General features: G+C 44.3%; 1 protein-coding gene across 4 annotated transcripts in view; it reads right to left on the bottom strand.

Annotated features, from left to right (window-relative positions):
* Positions 1–4,114, bottom strand: part of sema3h (sema domain, immunoglobulin domain (Ig), short basic domain, secreted, (semaphorin) 3H) — a 40,533-nt gene extending 36,419 nt beyond the window's left edge. For 3 of the 4 annotated variants that reach the window (XM_062540251.1, XM_062540252.1, XM_062540254.1), the window contains exon 1: positions 1–189. This exon is cut by the window's left edge and continues 576 nt beyond it. The gene's annotated coding sequence lies outside the window, so the exon portion shown is untranslated. Of the gene's footprint in view, positions 190–4,006 lie in introns of those variants that run through there. The other variant, XM_062540255.1, reaches the window with a different exon arrangement.
* Positions 4,115–7,568: the final 3,454 nt, after the last annotated feature.

The following is a 7,568-nucleotide window of genomic DNA, read 5'->3' as shown; positions in this document are numbered from 1 at the left end:
CTGCGTCTTGGTTATGTCTTGATTTGTCCTCTGACTTCACGTTTCACTGCTCCCCTTCTCTCTCTTTCCTCTTATAGTCCCTCTCTGATCCCTCTCTCTCTCTTTCAGACAGTCAACTGAGGAGGGAGGCTGAAATCCCAATTCACAGAGCCCGCCCTCTCTCATACTGTGTGTGTGCGTGTATGTGTGTGTGTGTGAGTAAGTGAGTGAGTGAGTGAGGGAGTGTGTGTGTGTGTGTTTTAAAGAGGAGAAGACAGCTGCTGTGTGCCTTTCATCTCTTTCCGCATCACTCTCTCTCTCTCCTCCCGCCCTCCCTTCTTTTCTCCCTATTTCTCTCGTTCTCCTGATCTATACCCAAGTCTGTCCTCCTTCAGTAATTATGTTCTGCATAAACCACCTCTCTAACCCAGACAGGCACGCACTGAGAACACTCAGCACTGTGACTTGGATCAGTCCCACACAAACGTCTCTTTCTCTCTGCAAAATTACAAATGAGGTGGCTTCATTAAATTACAAATTGATGTGGAAAGTTCATGTCCAAAAGTCCAAAAAAAGAAACACACAATGAAGCATGACAGTTTCTGACAACTGTTTTCCCTCTACTCAATCACTGTCTGTCTCTCTCTCTCTCTCTCTCTCTCTCTCTCTCTCTCTCTCTCTCTCTCTCTCTCTCTCTCTCTCCCTGTGTGTGTGTGTGTGTGTCTGTGTGTCTGTCAGTGTGTCAGTGTCATGCCTGTCTCTTGCTCACTTACTCCTTCTCTCTCTCTCTGTCTGTCTGTCTGTATGTGTGTCTCTCATCCTCAGGGACACAAATTTTCCCTCGCTCACAAAATTGTCTGGAAATCCTGGCTGCCACCTCAGGCACCCTACTTCTGCTAGTGGGACGATAGATGAAGATGAGATCTCAAATATTAATCACACCCCGAGGAGTTGGAGAGAGAGAGAGAGAGAGAGAGAGAGAGAGAGAGAGAGAGAGAGAGAGAGAGAGAGAGAGAGAGAGAGAAAGAGAGAGAGAATGGTGATGCCTGGTAGTTTGACTTTGCCACATTTCGGAAGCCAGCAGTGAGGAACTGAAGATGTAAACACTCTTCCCTCTAGTGGCCACAATAAAAAATGACAATAGTGTTGCTAGGGCACATTAAAACATTTTCCACTTTAGGCAGGGGGGCGGCTGGTCTCTTAAGTGGGACTTTCCTCCGGTCCAAAAGCATTCTTGAGCTGCCACTTATAGTTGCCCGAGGAGGTGCAGCTACATGTGCTGTGTCTGAACTGAACCTGAGCTAAGGACATTGGTTAGGTGACATAAGGTTACCCAAAATGGCACAGTGGAAGTCATTGTTTGAGAAGACAGGACATTGGCAATTGGATAACAAACGTCACTTAAGAGGGGTCTTGGAGAGGAAAAGGGACGTCCTTAGAATGTGCTGGGGTTAAGTCAGTGAGCAGAGAATGAGACACCTCATTTTGTATGGTGTCCATCATAGCATAGCATCCTTCTCCGTCACCCCGGTAGAGGTCCTGGAAGCCCTGGCAGGCTGCATGCACGTGACGCACTGACGGTCACTAGAAGTGGAGACAGACAAGGGTTCACCAGCAGTGGAAAGCAGCTCCATGCGTCAGCCACACCACACCACACCACACCACACCACACCACACCACACCACCCCCACACACTGCCATTTACACAGAGTCTGAGCCTCCAAGCACCACCGGGGCAAGCGGCAAATTTATTTCCAGCAGCCCACCACCACCATCACTCAAACTCTCCAAACAGAAGCTGAAAAACGGCCTCCTCTTTAAACGGACGGGACTTTCCAGCTCGGACGTCCTTCTCCTCCTCCTCCTCCTCCTCCTCCTCCTCTTCCATCTGAGAGGATCTCTATTCGCTTGGCCGCCCCACCACTGCTTGGCCACTTGTGCCCGGCTGTGGAAAACCGTGGCCACCCTCCATCACCCTGTCAGGAGAGCAGTCCAGCCTGAAGGAGAGTCTATTCAGCTTGCAGCGCCGGCCACTGCAGAAGGGCTATAGCTACCGCGGCCAAGACTGACTGCCGACGCCACACAGACCCAACACTAGAGTTGGCAGCCGCCTCTCGTGAGTACAGTAAGCGTCTGTCCTTGGGTGGGAAGTTTTCAGACGTGGCGAGAAGATCAAAGGGCCCCACTCCTCCAACTCGATTACAATGCTAAGTGAGTTGGCAAGAGCCTGCAGCAGTCATGATGGAGACGTTCTGGAGGGCAGTGTTTCCATTCCCAGACCAACCGGCGAGAACAAGCATCTCTACACTTAGCCAGTGCTTAAGCTAGAACAGAATGTTGACCTCTGTTGTGCCGTCACACATAAAGACGGCATATAGCTTACACACACATACATACGGCACCAGATGCACAAGCTAACCCTCACCCTGAATCTGAGTGCATCTGTCCTGACTGTGGCCTGACAGAGTCTGATCTGAACCAGCCCAGAATGATTCCTTATCTGGTAGAAGAGGCTCAGACCAATTCCCAATCAGAATCAGAATCAGAATCAGAATCAGCTTTAATGGCGAGGTTTGCAAACAAACAAGGAATTTAACTCCGGTTAATCTCTGCTCTCAAAGTACAACAAGTAAAACATAAAAGAATAAAAAAAACAGAGCAGTGGAATGAAGGCCAGTAGAATAAGGCTATTTGCAAATAAATAGACACTATGGGTGGGATAGGGTAATGCAATTGTCTGAAGGGGGGGGGGGGGGGGTGGTAGCCTTGTTGTTCCTGTCAAGATTGCCATTTAGCTGCTATGGGAGTGATCTTTTCACAAGTCTGCTCCAGTTTCCTCCAGTCAAAGAGTGTAATGATATAACGGAGACAATGATATATTGTCTTTGTTGACAATATGCAACAACAACAACAAAAACCCATCTCATATGAAGATGTTTTATGATGACAAACTTTACAAATATTGCTGTGCACTCTTGGCAGCCTTGTAGTTCATGGGCCAAATGTAAACAAATGCATTAGACCAAAATTAACCATTAATATAAACTGTCACAGCTACCCGTATGTGGTCGATGTTTTAAGTTGTCTATCAAATAAGGTCTTATAAAGATAGTGACAGTCAATGTTTGTTCAAGTTGTCTATCAATTACATCTATGATCTTACAGACATTGTTATTGACGTCACTCTGGCTATGAAACATGCAAATATTTCTTTCTTTCTTTCTTTTTAGTTTCAGTCATGTCAAAAAGACATGGACAAAAAGAATAATAAAATAATGATTATTGGTAACTTTCTGGTGCACACAAGAAACAATGTTGTACACTTTAGCTCCATATCAGGCAGACAAAGATGTCTGTCTCTTCTGAAAGTGTCCTGTTTGGCCAAGTTGAAATATGGGCCAGAGATTAAGCTCATGAGTCTCAGACATTCTTTTCTCTCAGATCTATTCTCCAGATAGGCGGCAGATCGTAAAGACAGTTTAGCCTGAGTATTCAGAGACAGAATCACTTCCTGCATTTAATGAGTGAAAGATGGCCGTAGCCGTATTTGTACTGTCTGCTTTGTTAAATGTGTTTCTTATCAAAACCTTGATTGTTATTTAGGATACAAAGAAGAGCTTTCTGGTTGATCTGTACCACCTGCAGTTCAGATGGCCTACAACACGGTCAAAGATCAGCTATGCCTCTCTATCACCTTCAGCTTTAAAAGACCACAAAATAGTTTCCATGGACTCACTCTACACTCTCCTCTGCTCTGGTAGAGAGCAAGCAGAGACTCAGGCTGCATCTCAAACCGCATACTTCCATCAGTACACTGGTAGTGTGCACTGAACGCTTACTTGCAGTGTCCACTTTTCATTTAGTATTGTCCCAATATCTTCACTAGGCTATATACTTAAAATAAGTATTGAAGTGTGCAAATAGGTGGTTTGAGATACAGCACAGTGATTGTGAACAGAAGCTGTTGTGATGCACCCAATTAAAAGATGTGTGTGTTCCAGAAGATGGAAGTTAAAGCTCAACAAACCTCAAATCTTAGTCCTTTGCCGTATCACCTCTTCCTGTGAACTAGGCCTGTTTTTGTGGCTTGGTAAAATACCCTCCTAGTCTCATCACCAATATGGCTAGTTTAAGATACCAAATCTTAAAGGGGCAGCTTTTCAATTAGGCCTAGGCTAAAACATACAGGAATCACTACACTTTCCCAACAGCCTGTGGTCTGTACTAATGCAGACTTTCTTTGATTAGCCTAATTGGCAAAAATTGCCTTAATTTATAATCTCACTTCTAAAGGTCTTAGTTGTAATAGCTGTCAGTGATGCGAAGCTCCATTAAAAAGGCTTCTACTTCCGAAGCTCGCTTTATTTTACCAACAGGCTGCTGTCAACGCCTCCTAGTGTACGGCCACCAGGTGTCGCTGGTGGATTAAAGTGGACTCAAGTCTGAAATCGTGGTGTTTTAAATTGCATTAGGCTACTGTCAACAAGGCCTCCCAGTAATATTTTCCGCGAATTTGTGTCCAACCTGCTACACATTCGACATTTAACTAGGGTTAATTTTCACGGTCAGGTTTAATGCCTTTCATTCACATATGGCTATTATAGATGTTTAGCCTGATAGGCTACTGCGTCTTCTGAATATCCTAGACGCGGAGGTTCATGTGGCTGCCTGGCAAAGCATAGGCTCACCGGGCTAATTTAAAACTTTTCCCTCCCTAATTTTCACGTTTTTATGTGTCTTAGTTTTGCAGTGATTAGATTTAGAGAAAATGGTGTTGGGGAAAAGTTATCTAGCCCGTAAAATGATGTAGCCTATACTAATATCAAATATCACATACCCTGTCGAATAGGGCTATGCTGTTTGTGTGAACACATAATTCACGACGCCTTAGGAAACACCAGATGATTTTTTGTCAAATTAAACGATGATGCTCGATTGCAAAAACTTGGGCAATGCGCTTCCGCGTTGATGTCAACTGCCTACTCAAAGGGTCCACCCACCTTCGCTTGGACTCCCCTCCCCGTTCTCTTTTTTCTGACACACGTGGCTTTTTCTTCTTTCTCATTGGGTGTAACGGGAAAAGATGAGCTCATATTGGTTAAAAATAGGTTGACTCGCAGCTGCTAAAAATAGGCCCGTATAAAAGCCGGGAGTTTCGCACAAGCGCTCTGCACTACCGCCGCTTGAGCGGGAGAAGATTGAAACTCAATGAAAGAGGGCGAGTGAGCGAGAACGAACAGGGCGTCGGCGCTTCCCCTCACAAACCCCGCAGCATCGCGCTGAGGACTTGCCCAAGACCGAAAGTATGCAACGCTTTGAGCTTTTCAGGCCACCCGTATATGGGTGTAACCAGTTGGGGGTGTAGGCTTGGTGACGAGTTCCTTCCTTTTCACACTAGATCCAGGACCGAGTTGTACCTACTCGTGTAGACAAAAGAAGTAGGCTATTTATGGCCATTTGAGACTATTATGATCATCTGATGTGTGAATATCAGCAACATCAGCATGACAGCTGGAAGTTGGCCTGGCCAGGAGAATGTCCACTGTCCACCATCATCACTTTTTTGACACCCGCAGATATGTATTCAAATAGCCTACATCCTGAGAGTCCTGTAAGCCTCACTTTACGGGAAGCATTCATATCTAAAATGTAGTAATTAACTCGATTAATATCATAGTCTATACCAGGGCTATTCAATTAGTTTGTAATAGGGGCCAGTTCATGAAAAGTATGACAACTGAGGGGCCGGAGAAATACCGCTTGAAATATGAGTAATTACGTACAAATGCAGATACAATAAACTACAACAGCACCAATATGGGTGTTCAAATGTTGCATTTTGTAAATGCATATCAGAGCCCGTCCCTTATTAGACATTCTCTGATAATATCGTTTTTTGGTGGTTATTTGTGTTTTGGGAATATTTCTGCCACCACAGGCCCAGACTACCACAGTGGTAGGCCAACATTGGGAAGGTGACACTGGATCTATATTGCTAATATGTTGCATTTTGTAAAAGCATAAATATTTTGTGGTTATTTTGTTGTATTTGTGTTTTGGGAATATTTCTGCCACAGGCCCAGACTACCACAGTGGTAGGTATTGGGAAGGTGACACTGGACCTGCATTGCTATGGCTAATATGAAATCTGTGATAACATTTACAGCAATGGAATCTGAGCTTTGCGCAGTAACTGCTTGGTCCATACAATTTCCAATGGGCACAAACAGGTTTCAAACAGTGTTTAAATGAATAAAATGTGCGTAATCGGTCGCATATGTAACTCTTCTCAACATACATTTAACGTTCCCATCATTTAAATTGGATGAACGTGTTCACAAATCAATGTTACTTACAGTGGACTTGACATCAAGGCGATGGATGTGTATTAGTTTCACACTGAAACTATTTGCGTGGTGCAACCCGTTAAAATGTTAGTAGCTTATAATACTCCAACGTAGTGGCAATTTACGTTGAAACTAAGCTAAAATGGAACTTATGTTCAACTCGGTCAAAACGTTACGTGCAATTGGCTGAGGTGCAGTGCCTGCAGGACTTCAGAGCGAGTGAGAGCATGCAACAGAACTGATGCCACCAAAGTTAAACTTTTAAACCGACTCCTATTTCCTCCAATAGCTACATTACGAGTGGCAAATGTTTTCGCGAGAATCTGCTTGGACTTGAGAGGCACACTACCGGTGAGATTTCATGCACCAAAAATGCTTCATGCTTTGAGGAACAGCTTGGATTCGGCGCACGTCAACATGTTGGTGACGCTGCGTAAAAACGAAGCAATAACGCACCTCTTTGTATAATATCCAGTAACAAAGTAGCCTATAAACGGCAACGCACCACACAGAACATTATTTATAGGCGCTACTCGCAGTGTAGCCTATCACTGCACCTCCATTATCGTGTTTTCCACCAGCTATTTACGTCTCTACCGATCATAAGGATTTGCTCATATATAACATCAGCCAACACTTCAAGGGCCACTACAAAGTATCTCGGGGGCCGGATCCGGCCCGCGGGCCGCTAATTGAAGAGCCCTGGTCTATACATTACAAATATTTATAGCCATATGGATCTTTTCAGGAAGTAATGTTGTAAGGTGTTTCCTTGGCCCTTACTGGACCTGAATTTCTTCTGTCTGGCAGAGTATGAAAGGCTAGCTAATACACAAATCCACTCCGTATTCCTTTTAAGAATCCGTAAAATAAATTTTAAAAAGCTCAGAAGAGGTCTTTAGTCCCTTCGGAAAGCTGTAGGCTAGAATGAGGTGAGGTTACTGGCAAAGGTACCTTCAGATCAGGAGCAGTGGTGTGGTTTAAGTAATACGCAGGACTATGCAGTATACCCACTAAAAAAACATCACCATCTCAGAATACCCACTTAAAGAAGGCAAGGATATGAATTAACATTTGGGGTTGATCATAGTATACTCACTACAGCAAACTACACCACTGGTCAGGAGTAACACTGAGCTTAAAAGCATGCATCACCTTTGAACCAATTATGTGTGACAATCCAGTGGATGTGTTTTTAGAAGGAACCTTCATAGCACAGCCGGCATGTGTAGCAGTGTATTA

Source organism: Sardina pilchardus, chromosome 7 (genome assembly GCF_963854185.1).
Source record: "Sardina pilchardus chromosome 7, fSarPil1.1, whole genome shotgun sequence".
NCBI lineage: Eukaryota > Metazoa > Chordata > Actinopteri > Clupeiformes > Clupeidae > Sardina > Sardina pilchardus.
The sequence above is the reverse complement of the archived record's forward strand: the minus strand, read 5'-3'. Positions and strand labels throughout refer to the sequence as shown.